Raw genomic sequence first — 11,572 nt, forward strand, 5'->3', positions numbered from 1 at the left:
TAATCTGCAAAACTCAACTGTAATTCTTACCTTTTAATCTGCTGGTCTTTGATTCTATCACTTTGTGAGATGTATTCTTATGTTGGCAAGACTTCTGATGGGAAGATCATCAGATCTCATACTCAATCTAATTTGTTGTGTGATCAGAGGTGTTCAGTTCTCTGTCTGTTCCAGTCATGCACATAGTCCACATAGCAAAGGTAAACACATTTAACCCTCTTCCTTCTTCCTTGTCATCTATAATTCTTTCTCTCTGTGTCATTCTCTTTGTGTCATTATCCCTTGCCCTAATGGTATTTTGTTAAGATAAACATTGCAACAGGTCGAGGGACGAATGTTCTGGGTGTTCTACCCTGTGATGTGGTGTTGGATAAAACTATAAACTGTGATTATGATGTGGAAAACAGTCATAGTCGGACAAATGTCAGTTCTATCACAGCAAAGTATTATTATAAAATGTCCACATAGGCTGGATATTCATATAGTCATCAGTTATCTATATGTGTACACCATGAGCATAAATGCCCATAGAGGAGGTTAAATAGAGTTTAGGCAGGTTTACCTTCTACAGTTAATCTAGATGTACTCTATTGTTTTTTCTGTTCTGTTCTATTGTTGTGTAATTGATGGCAGGACGAGACAGACAGAAAGACAACCTGGCTGCTGAGGACCACCACCCTCCCCCTTGTAACTGGACCCCAGCAGAGCAAACATTCCACACTAGATAGCAATTGTGTGTGCGACTGTGTGTGTGTGTGTGTGTGTGTGTGTGTGTGTGTGTGCCAATGCAACAGACAGACTCATGCAAATACTTAAACATTCCACCCTCCTGCTTACTGTCAACAGTGTGTGTGTGTGTGTGTGTGTGTGTGTGTGTGTGTGTGCAGCAGCAGGGAGAGTTGGCAGATGAGGAGGGGGCTTGGTGAGGTGATTTACTGGAAGATTGTTCCCCCACCTCTCTGTCTCTCTCCCTCACATGCGCCGCACACACAGATACACACACCCTCAGGGTTTTATGAGAGTCTGCTGTGGGCAGTGCAAGACACATGCAGCAACAAACCACTGTAGCAGTCAGATGTCACAGATATCAGCTTCATCTGTCATCTGAGGTTTTTAAAAAGGAACAGTGCTGTTGTTCCTTGGACTGTGTCCACATTAACACAGATGATTCTGTGGATGTGTTTTTTTCCTTTATATTGCAACTTTCCATTCTTGGAAGTTGAGTTTTTTGAAAATGTTCTCAAATGGAAACAATGGAAACACTGGTCCGATATTCAGCTGTCAACCATTCACTGGCATGTTTCTCAGTAGCAACAACAGTTCAAAGACACAGTGTAGCCCAGAAGTGACTGTTAGCTTTGGTTTGCAGATCAGATCATGATCTAACATAATTCAGTCATTTGCCAACATAAACAGAAAGATGTGTCAAATCTTCAACCTCACAATCACCTTTGCTGTGTGAGTTACCTGTCAACATACTGACATTCTGACCTATGAGTAATCATTAATACATTATTACATGAGTACTCAGGACTTCATGCTTCATTTTCATCTCGGCTACACACCTGCAAAGTTTTGTGACTGTATCTTTCAAGGTTGTCACCCTATTGTAGTGACAAAATCTGTCCACAGACAGACATATAAACACCTGCCAAAGAACTTAAAACCGCTTCTGGGTAGTTCCTGCTACAGTAGGTGTCTCTAGTGACATGTTTTATCATGATGATACACACACACTGTCTCACAAGGTGAAAACGATACCAGACATCACAGAGAGTCAGTTTCATGTTTGAGTAAGCCCCTGAGCCAACTGCCTGTAAAAGTCATGACAGCAGACAAGGTAAGCCCTTTCCCAAACATGGAGTCTGTAACACTGCTGTCTATCTAAGTAATCAATCAATAATAAGTAACAAATCACCTCTACAACTTCATTCAAACTGATTTTATTTATGTGTGCATAAAAACATTTTTACATTAATGTGGAGATATTCAATTCTGACTTGTGCATTGTGCTGAACAAACACCCAACCATGTTTGTCAAAACTCTCATTTGCATTCTCATTTCATATGCATTTTGGCACAGTGGTACAGTGGTTAGCACGGTTGCCTCGCAGCAAGAAGGTTCTGGGTTCGAGCCGTAGTTCGCCTGGGGAGTTTGTAGGTCCTCCCTGTGCCTGTGTGGGTTCTCTCCAGCTTCCTCCCACAGTCCAAAGACATGCAGCTTAGGTTAATTGATGGCTCTAAATTGTCTGTAGGTGTGAATGTGAGTGTGAATGGTTGTTTGTCTATATATGTTGGCCCTGCGACAGGCTTGCGATCTGTCCAGGGTGTACCCTGGCTATCACCCAGTGTCAGCTGGGATAGGATGAGCGGTATAGATAATGAATGGATGGATTTTAGCCAGCCTCTTACCTGATTACAATGTAACTTTGTTGTTTACCAGCCATCCAACCAACCAAATAATAAAACTCATTCAATGGTTTTCAGCACTCAAATACTAGCATGAATGGGGCCCAGACTGACACTTCGACACTTGTTTCATATTTATTTCACTGTCAATAGACGTGGCGCTGATAAACCCACTCTACACTACCTGCACCAGACAGCAAGTTCACTTTGGACTTGAATTCATAAACAGAAACCAGACTCTAGTTTAAGCTAATGTTGCCTCATGTCTGCTAGATGAGTGATCAGACAGCTGTTTATTAACATATTCATCATATCAGCTTTACAAGGTGATTTGTCAGCGTTGTGTTTACCACTTGTTCCATTGCCCCTGAGTAGTTAAAACAAATCCATTATTACCACTGTGAGAAATCAATACTTTTTCAGCAGCTGTGTTTGTTGAGCAAAACTGTAATTATTTCTGTGTCATGAGTATTTGACTCAAAGTTTTAAAATTGAATTAAGCTTGATTCTAGTGAAACAACATCATTCTTCATGCTGCCAGGAGCACCCTGAAAGTCCCTGTAGCCCCCACATGGGTCCTTAGACCCCACTTTGAGAACCAGTGCTTTCCAGTAATATTGAGTCAGCAGGTAATGTGGTGTGACCTGCATGAATCAGAGTGGTCTGAAATGAAAAACTTGCCGTCATCACAACAATAGATCCCCCCACCCCACCCTCTCTGCGTAGCCTCCCACAATCCAAGTTGAGCTTTTTCATTGTTTTGACAATGACCGCATATGTTTTACTTCTCTGACTCTGGCTCCCTCTGTGCGGAGCTGAGGTTGTAACCTTCCAGTGCGATTACCTTGATTTTCTTCTCATCTGGTCTTCAACCAGTAAAAGTATTTGTTGGTATTGCAGAGACATTTGCAAACACACTTCCCCGGGCAGGGAGGTTGTCTCAACTGATTATGTGTGGGTTCAGTAACCTATCAGGCTGGAAGACATTTGGGGTTTGCAATATACAGCACACTTATGGACTAAAATATATCACAGTTGTCAAAGCCCAAACATCTGCAAAAAGTAAGGCACAAGAAGAAAGCAGACTGTAAACAGAAAATCACCAGTCACCACCATTAAATTCTAAAACCAGATGGGGAGCTGTGAATAAACCAGTAAATACAGGATACCTCCCCATTCCTAAAAAAAATATTGCCAAGTGTTCATGGGTGAGGGACTTAAGTGGAAAAAACTTGTCTGTGTCCCATTTTTCAGCACATTTTTTCTGTAAAGGTTTCATGTCTTGGTTCAGTCTCATCAAACTCAGCATCTTCCAACAGCAGTAGACAGTTGTTCACAGTCAGAAAAAGCTCTGATAATCCTAACTTACGCTACCTGTCCTGTACCAAATAGCAGACAGACAAAGCTAGCGGCTAGCTAGTGAAGAACGTGTGGCATTTATCAGCCAGAGAGTTAGATATAAGAAAATCAGTTCTATCTTCACCTTTGAAGCAGAGCTTTCCACCATGGTGAGTATTTTTACTTTAGTCATATACACTGAATGTATTTAGAATGACAACAGCACAGTTACTTTATATCCTACACCTGTGTAACAAGTTGAACATCATATAATTCATATATATGATTGGAAACTCTGTTACATATTAGAAATGAATGGAGTTTAGGGCTATTCTGCTAAAATCAAGCAGACTTTGTTGTTTTTGTGGCCAAATTTGCTTTCTGTGTTCATAAAAGTTATGTCATCGTAACATCATGTAGCAAATCTCCCTTGACAGGCTAACATGAGCTGACTGACTTCTTGCCATGCGGCCTCTACAGAACTGCCATGATGTCACAACCTGCCCGCTTCTGTTCACCTACCTACCACTTTTCTGGAGGTATAAAACTTACACAACTCAACGCGTTAAATAATGCCAAGCTAAATTTATTGCCTGTTCATACTGCTATTGATTTCCTGGCAATGTCCAATATCAGTTTCTGTGATACTCTGATAGTCTGTGATATCATACTTGTCACGAGAGAGGTTTCGCCGTCCTGTCTCTGAACGTTACAACAGTGGAATAAAACTGAAAGGACAGAGATGTAATCAGTCCAAACTCAGATCTCTGGTTGTGATAGCTGCCTTCAGGTGCATGAAATATTGCACAATAAGTCAAAACAAGGGCCGACAAACACTGGTTGAATGAATGACACAGTCTGATGTCATGAAGGTTCTCACACTGATCTCTGGTACAATAAGTCCTGTACCAGCATGCATGTTGTAAATGTAAATGTATTGTGTACACTTTGTATATTTTTAGTTGTCATTGAACTGACTTACAATAGCCGGCTTTGGATGTCATATTAGATTTTTTAATTTACATCAGGAAGCATGGAAATGCCAGATGTAAATTTTTATTCAAATCTGTTTTTCAGCAAGAAGGAAGAACTCACCAACATAGTTTCTCTTCCCTTCTGGCTTTTCAGAAAGGTAACCAGTGGTTTTAATTGGCTTCAGTTTACAGCTGGCAACATGAAAGAAGAACTGAGTGCTGTACTTAACTGAACAGTGTTTGATAGATGGTCATTAGGGAATATGTTGTTTATAATTAAGATGTTAATTGTGGGTATGTTGGTATGAACTTAGTGAAACTGTAATGCTAAAGATGCCAAACCTAACCACATACTTCCTCGGTTCACTTTAATTCCTCCTCTGTCATCATCCACATCCCCCTATACAATCTCTAAGCAGGTTAGAACACACACACATACACACATACACTTATATACAATACACACATAAACACTTACAATACCCTCCGTGCGTCAGCATTATCCTCATATCACCAAAATCCATCTAATTCACACACACACACACACACACACACTGACTGCTGGTTACAGACTGTAAACATTAACAAGAGGTCTCTGAGTTCACCCACAGAGAACAGTGTACGTCACCACCACTTTAAACAGAACACAAATATGTCTGCACTCCCTCAAACTCCCATAAACACACACACACATACACACTTAGAGATGCAAACATTACATTGCAGAGAGCAGAGCTCTGCCCCAGCAAACTGTGATCTTTGTCTAAATATGAAAATGAATAGGTTGCATGTGGGTTAGTTTGAAATGATACTACCACTGATAATCAATACATTATGTATCAATAGTAGTTGTCTACTTCATTGTTGCTTGTTAATTCAGTGATTAGACTTAGTAAAGCCATATAGTGCTCAGGTAATATAGTGAATTTTTCCATTACAAATTTCTGGGATGATTTTAATCATATAACTTCTCATTGTGCATTTATTCATGGCCTGTACTCAAATATACATTTTAAATATGCTTAAATATGGTTACCTGTAAGGACAAAGCACATATAACAGTCAAAGCACAAAGACTGAAGCTCCAAGTCCAGAAATGCAGCAAATAAGAAAACATGCATATAGGGAGGACACATGCAAGAGGATGGAGAACTAAGTGCTCAATTTGGATGAGCAGCAAAGTTACAGATGTTTTGCATGTCTGTCATACTTCTGACAGTCTGACAGTGTTGAATACAACCATGTATACAGATACTCCTGGTCTCTCTCTCGTCTCTATCCCTGTCTTTCTCCTCTCTCCTCCTCTTCTCCTCTCCTTTTCAACCCAACTAGTCAAAGCAGATGGCTGCCCACGCTGAGTCCAGTTCTGTCAGAGTTTTCTTCCTGTTAAAAGAGAGTTTATCCTCTCCACTGTCAGCACATGCGTGCTCATTGTGGGAACTGTTGGGTTACTCTGTAAAGTATTTGGACATAATGTATGTTGTGATATGGAGCTATACAAATAAAACTATCTGAATTGAATTAAACTTTCTGAGTTTTCAGGTGAGAAAGTATTGTTAGGTTGAAGTGTAGGACGTTTTGGTGTAGAAATCTTGTTCTTTTTTTCCATGGTTGTCTGCATTAATCAACACTCAGCAAGAAGATGTTGTTCTTTGTACCTGCTTCACTAAACAGCACCTGTCACATCAGCCACCTGTCACATCTTTGTATACTACGTTCTGCTGTTTTCATGTAGTTAGTGTATTGGTGTGGAGACCTGGTCAATAATAAATACTCTAGAATAAAGTAGCAGTGAGGATATCCCAATTCAGTTATTGTCTGTTATTTGTTGAAGGCCATCATGGGACTTCTTCTAACTACATGTTGCTCCACCTACATGTCTTGACTAGAACTAAGCTAAAATGTTTGTGGTTTTCTTTAACTAATGTGAGACTAAAATGTCTCAGTGAACTAAACGTTGCAAGAAATCCTGAAAGATGCTTCTCCCTGAGGCTGAGAGGAACCACAGAGTTGCTGTGAGGGTCACTACAGGTGACCCTATACACATTACACAGGGTCATTTGATGTGTTGTCAATATAAAACATTGATAAAATTTTGAATGCAGAGCTACTGCTAATGAACTAATTTTATGTAGTTGTATTGAACCTTTACATAAGTGAAAGATCTGAATACTTCCTCTATTGCCAACATGACAGTCTTGCATAATTCAGTTATTCACAGTCAGACATGCAAATTCAGTGGCAAACCTTTAGCTACTTAGCTTCAGTTTAGTCTTTGTGAGGTATGACTCAGTAGAATTTGTGGCCAAGAAACAAGTTGAAAACAGCCATGTGGGAATTTTGTAGTTATGGTTATTTAGCAGTATAATGAGGATATGTTTGAGTTGCATGCATTGTATGACAAGTTTTTATTGACATTTTGATATTGTTTTATGTGGTGGGTCCTGTTTTTGGAAATCCTAACCATGAGCATTTCTGGCATCCCAGTATGAGGTGATACAAACCACATATATTTTGAGGGTTACGCATTACAATTGACCATTCAGTTTCACCCACAGTAAGTCTTGTATTGTAATAGATTTTGCGAAGTATTAATGGGGCAGTTTGACATTTTAGGACACGTTTATTCTCTTTAGATTGTTTATTCTCTTGTCTGCACAGTAAATATGAAACCACAGCCAGCAGACAGTTAGCTTACCTTAACATAAAAACTGTTAACAGACAGAGATAGCTAACCAGGCTCTGTCCAGGGGTAACAAAATACAACTATTAGCACTCCTGAAGCATACTAATTAAACAACACCTTATAGATCCTGCACATGACAGCCCATAAAACTGCACCAAGTCATTTTTACACTTTAGTTTATGTAAAAATTAAACAAATTAAATAGAACATGTCAATTAGTGAGCCAGGGTAGCTGTTTCCCCCTGCTTCTTGCCTTGTTGCTAGAAAGCACCCCCTATGTTTTAAACACATTTCTGGACAGCATTATTTGTACAACTACACTTAGTAAAGGGGTAATTTTTTTTGTTCTATTTATGGCCATTTCTCTCTGCACTTTCCCAAGGCACCCAGCCAGATCATTCCTCTTTACATCAGTCTTTAACTCACACTCTGTAAATTCCAAACAGCTTGGCTCTGATAGCTCTGCCTGGAAACCAACAGTGAGACACAATAACACACCAGAGTTTTGCCAGGCCGTACATTGTATGAGTTGTTAGGTCAACAGACGGGCTACCTGCTGGCTTTGATCCCAGTCTGCTGACACGCAGCGCTGTTTCTGTCTGTTCCTGTGTTAACAGACATCACATTTCATCAGGCCTAAAAACATCATTCACTCTAACTGCCCCCCCCCCCAACCAACACCAACAATGACATCAGAGTTTCCATGGGAACCTGTCATGTCTAAACAGTGCCACAGGGACTGCAGCCAAGTCATGATGTCATTGACACTTCAAAGCACAAGTTTAATTAACTACATGTGGAGCTGAGAGAGGGAGAGCAAAAAAGAAAGAAATGTATTGTTTTTGTGTGCAATTAGTATAAATTATCTATTATTGTGTCATGGTTATACTGAATCTTATTAAGTTCCAAAAGTGTTTTGGCAAAGTAGACACAGTGCTAGTAAGGCCACCCAGATGAAGCATTTTGAATTGAACGGAATTGACTGAACTGAATAAAGAGTGAAATGATGTCAGTATTCAATCCTTTTTATACCTCAATACAGTGGCAATGACAAGTCTGAACAAAATGAGACTGTAAGGAGATGCTACTGTCAAATTGGTCCCAAACAGTCCAGTTATGGCTTCTCTCCACATGCCAAACAGTTCAGTCACAATTGTTAGCATGCCCAGATAACTAGCTTACTTCCTAAAGCTGTAACATTGTATTATTTCTAAAAGCAAGGGACACTTCATTGGAAAAAACAATGAAAAAAACATTGCTGCTCCTTTATTTTCGTGATGTCTAAATGGCTAAACAAGTGATGGATGCTGACTTGCTTGGGACTCTTAGTCTTTAGGAAGAATCCATCATGGGCATATTTAAGACTAATATGAAAAACTCAGGTGGAGATGGAGTTTTAATCTTTGCCTCTATCTAATCTTAGCCTCTGCTAGTTAGCTACAGCTGATAAAATTTGCTAATCGTTTGTGGCCAACAGTCCATGACCATCAGCTAGAAATGAGAGGTCTGATTTTTTTCTTCACTGTTGTTTTGTCTTCATCTTTTCAAAAATCGCTGTTAATTTTGAGTGATGAATTTGCCACTGTCACTGGGTAAAAGGCATATGACAGTCTGCTAGGAGTTCACCAGACATTTTTCAAGGACGGACAAGGAAAAGCACTCATTAGACAAGAATTGAGCCCTCTAGGGAGAACTCCAAATGATATGACAATCAAACACCAGTATCTGCTCTTTACCTGGTTAATATCCCTACAGTGAGGCATGGTGGTGGCAGCATCATGCTATGGTGGTGCTTCTCAGCAGTGGGGACGGGGAGACTGGTCAGAATTGAGGGAAGGATGAATGCAGCCAAACACAGAGAGGACCAGCCATGACCCTAAACATACAGCCAAGAAAATGTTGGAATCTTCGGGACAAGTCTCTGATTGTTCTTGATAGGCCCAGCCAAAGCCCAGACTTAAACCTCATAGAACATCTGTGGAAAGACCTGAAGATGGCAGTTCATAGACATTTCCAATCCAATCTGACAGAGCCTGAGAGGACCTGCCAAGAAGAATGGGATAAACTGCTCAAATCCAGGTGCACAAAGCTTGTAGAGACTTACCTAAAAAGACCTGCTGTTGTAATTGCTGCCAAAGAGGTTCTACAAATTTCAGTTTTTGTTTTCTAATAAATTTGCAAAAAAAAAAAAAAAAAAAACTGTTTTCATTTTGTCATTATAGGTTATTGAATGTAGACTTACAAAAATGGCAATTTTATTCATTTGAAAATAAATCTGCAACACAATCAAGTGTGCAAAAGATGAAGAAGTCTGAGTACCTTCTGAATGCACTGTATATGGGGGAGGATGAGGGGAAGAAAGGGTGAGTGATGTGGTGTGAGAGGAGGGAGTGTAGTTGATGTAGCACAGACAAAAGAAGATGGAAGAGTGATGATAGAAAGGTGTGGAGAAGGTGTGTCTGATATACATTTTGGGAGGGTTAAAGAGAGCAACAGGATAAGATGGGAGGAGGGGGATTTGTGTATATCGGGAATATCAAAAACTACGCAGGGTCACTTATGGAAACTCTCAGGGTCATCATTTGGATTATTTTCACAGTATCGTCCATCTTTGGCCTTCAAAAGCTCAAAGAAACGTTTGCTCTCTGCTGACGTCTGTTTCACATTAATCAGCTTGCTGTCTCAACTCAAGAGGCTTTATTACTTTATTGTTTTAACAAGAAATGTGGATGAAGTTACTGAACATGAATTATGAAGCCTTTCTATCACCACTCTGTGTGGATCATACTGTACATGTAACTGAAGCCAGCAATAAAATGTTTTATACTGCAAATCTTTCCAATGACCTCGCAGAGGTTTTCTCTTACGGTATCAGATTGCAAGTGGTCCCTGAGCCACACTTTGAATACTACTCATGTACAGATGTACTAGGAGAGAAGGGAGGAAGGTGTGAGACAGAGAGAAATATGATTTTAACAGGGCCGAGAAGGGAGGGTGTGAGGAGTAACAGAGCGAAGAGATGAGACAAAAACAAGGGGCCATAGTCTGCAATCTCAGGCTCAATGCAAACTCAATAATTACAACCATGGTACACCTGACTGGACACATCTCTGCAGACAACTGGTTCTAATGTGTGTCAGCAGCAAAAAAAGTAACAACACCAGAACTATAAATAACACACACAATTTTGAGCTCATTTTTCCCAAGGAGACTGGAGGAGTTGGGGTCAAAAAACTGACCTGTGTAGGTGGTCATATAAGGTGTATTAAAGAAAACATCAATAACAATCTTGTCTTGATTTTTAAAAACCCTATATAATAAAAAAGCATTAGCTACAAGCACACGATTATGTAAAATACCAAAGTCAACTAGATCCATGGGTTTGAGGACTTGTTAGCTTCCAAATCACTGTGGAGCTGTGTGTGATGTAAGTTCACCTCCATTGAATTGGGTTGGAGGTGGGACTCTCACAGATGGATAACTCATAATTTGGACATAGTGTAAAGGAAGGCCCTCGGAGGGAGCAGTGTGCAAAGTTGGCCACTGCAGCTTTGTAGTGTTTAAAGCAAGACTGTGTGACTATGTTATTGTGCCTTAAAATAAGAGCCTTTAAAACATTTTGATGGTACACTGACTTATAATAGGGAGAACAATGCCTCTGTCATTCCCCTGCCCAGCCCCACGTCCTGAACACAGGTTCTTGTTCTATGTAACTTTGTTGAGCAGGTACAATCTCCTCCTAACTGTGTGATAGTAAACTGCCAGAATCAGGTCCAGCAAGTTCAAGAGTAATGCCGAACTGTAGATCACTTAAAAAGATTTAGAGGTCAATAGAAACCAGCATTCATCTCCAATATCCAGCAAGGAAACTATTGAGAATTCTATACAGAGTTTGTTACAGAGACACCACTTTCAGCTCAAGAATCTGCAGACTGTGAGAAAACCACACCGTTCAGCTATGTTTCAGTTCGGCAAGTGGGACTACACAGTCGGAGTTGATAGGCTTTGTTTTCTGTGCAAGAGGCTGCTGATGCTTTGAAATGAAGCTGTCAAACTGAGAACAAACCTTGTCTCAGCTTCAGTGACATTTAACAGATGTTCTCCACCAGGTATTGTGGGAAACCTCATATCATGTATTTCCAGTATTTTTGTCACACTGAAAAAA

The sequence above is a fragment of the Lates calcarifer genome, linkage group LG21 (assembly GCF_001640805.2).
Source record: "Lates calcarifer isolate ASB-BC8 linkage group LG21, TLL_Latcal_v3, whole genome shotgun sequence".
NCBI classification, from domain to species: Eukaryota; Metazoa; Chordata; class Actinopteri; family Centropomidae; genus Lates; species Lates calcarifer.